We start from the raw sequence: 2,615 nt of genomic DNA, 5'->3' as shown, positions 1-2,615 counted from the left end.
CCAAAATACCTCCCTTTTTATAACCAAATGGGGCTTATCTGGTTTTTCTTGAGAAGCTCTCCACAGAGCTCCCCCTGGGACCGACAGAAGAAGGAATTGGCTCCAAAAAGGGCTGATTTCAGCTAATTCAGCAGAATATTACAAAAAGGGTTGGGGCCATCAGGTCCTGGCACAGTCCCAGCAGGTCAAAGTTGCAAAACTGCCTCCGGAGTTCCTAAGAATTGGGAGTTCCTGGTGCACGTGGTGGAGTCAGGACGTGAAAAAAAAATGTGCATCTGGTTTTCTTCACCTGCGATGTTTTCCTTGCAAAAGGTCTGCTGAGGACGTTGGGATGGGTGCAGGACCCACAGGAGATGTTGAGATGCCTGTAGGACCCACAGGGAACATTATGATGGGTGCAGGACCCACAGGGGACGTTGGGATGGGTGCAGGATCCACAGGAGACGCTGAGATGCCTGTAGGACCCACAGGGAACATTGTGATGGGTGCAGGACCCACAGGGGACATTGGGATGGGTGCAAGACCCACAGGGGACGTTGCAATGGGTGCAGGACCCACAGGAGATGTTGCGATGGGTGCAGGACCCACAGGGAAGTTGTGATGGGTGCTGGATCCACAAGGAACATTGTGATGGGTGCAGGACCCACAGGGGACATTGTGATGGGTGCAGGACCCACAATGAACATTGTGATGGGTGCAGGACCCACAGGTGATGTTGCAATGGGTGTAGGATCCAAGAGGATGTTGCGATGTGTGTAGGACCTACAGGGGACATTGCGATGGGTGCAGGACCCACAAGGAACATTGTGATGGGTGCGGGATCCATAGGAGATGTTGCAATGGGTGCAGGACCCACAGGGGATGTTGCGATGGGTGCAGGACCCACAAGGGACATTGTGATGGGTGTAGGACCCAGAGGTGATGTTACAATGGGTGTAGGACCCACAGGGGACATTGCAAAGGATGCAGGACCTACAGAGGACATTGTGATGCCTGTAGGACCCACAGGGGATGTTGCAATGGGTGCAGGACCCACAGGGGACGTTGTGATGGGTGCAGGATCCACAGGGGACGTTGTGATGGGTGTAGGATCCGCAGGAGACATTAGAACGGGTGCAGGACCCACAGGTGACATTACAATGGGAGCAGGACCCACAAGGAACATTGTGATGGGTGCAGGACCCACAGGGGACGTTGGGATGGGTGCAGGATCCACAGGAGATGCTGAGATGCCTGTAGGACCCACAGGGAACATTGTGATGGGTGCAGGACCCACAGGGGACATTGGGATGGGTGCAAGACCCACAGGGGACGTTGCAATGGGTGCAGGACCCACAGGGGACATTGGGATGGGTGCAGGACCCACAATGAACATTGTGATGGGTGCAGGACCCACAGGTGATGTTGCAATGGGTGTAGGATCCAAGAGGATGTTGCGATGTGTGTAGGACCTACAGGGGACATTGCAATGGGTGCAGGACCCACAAGGAACATTGTGATGGGTGCAGGATCCATAGGAGATGTTGCAATGGGTGCAGGACCCACAGGGGACGTTGCAATGGGTGCAGGACCCACAAGGAACATTGTGATGGGTGTAGGACCCAGAGGTGATGTTACAATGGGTGTAGGACCCACAGGGGACATTGCGAAGGATGCAGGACCTACAGAGGACATTGTGATGCCTGTAGGACCCACAGGGGATGTTGCAATGGGTGCAGGACCCACAGGGGACGTTGTGATGGGTGCAGGATCCACAGGGGACGTTGTGATGGGTGTAGGATCCGCAGGAGACATTAGAACGGGTGCAGGACCCACAGGTGACATTACAATGGGAGCAGGACCCACAAGGAACATTGTGATGGGTGCAGGACCCACAAGGAACATCATGATGGGTGCAGGACCCACATGGGATGTTTTGATGGGTGTAGGACCCAAAGGGGACATTGCGATGGGTTCAGGACCCAGAAGGAACATGATGATGGGTGCAGGACCCACAGGTGACGTCGCGATGGGTGCAGGACCCAGAAGGAACATGATGATGGGTGCAGGACCCACGGATGACGTTGCGATGGGTGCAGGACCCACAACCATCCCTGCCACCATCGTTTCATCTTTCTTTCCTCTTGCAAACACCTCCGGCCGAATAAATCTCACCCCACGCACAGCGTCCCCAGCTGCACCCCAAAACCCTTCCGAGGCTTTTCCTCCTCCTCCTCCCCCCACCACCTCTGGGGTCCCCCCCAAAATTTCATCAAACTGCTGGAAACGACGCGCTCGCATCACGGTTTACCCGGCGACCCCTTGTTCGCTACCTCACTTAGAGTGGTGATGGGCAAAAACGTGGGGTTTTTCTTTTTTTTTCTTGAAATTAATTAGAAAAAAATATTTTTTTTAATTTTTTTCCCCTGAGATTAAGAAGAAGAAAATAAATAAATCCCGTACGAGAATTCCTGAGAACTCCACGCCCACCCCGCATCTGCCGCCTCTCCTTGCCAAAAACCTTTATCTAGGATATTAAAAAATCGTGGAGAAATGCCAAATATCTCCCGTGTCCTGACATTTGCCTTTTCGGAGACGCCGAGGGATTACGGCTCCGCGTCGCCTTGACGGGCAGA

The sequence above is a fragment of the Grus americana genome, chromosome 27, assembly GCF_028858705.1.
Source record: "Grus americana isolate bGruAme1 chromosome 27, bGruAme1.mat, whole genome shotgun sequence".
NCBI lineage: Eukaryota > Metazoa > Chordata > Aves > Gruiformes > Gruidae > Grus > Grus americana.
This window is presented reverse-complemented; position numbering follows the sequence as displayed.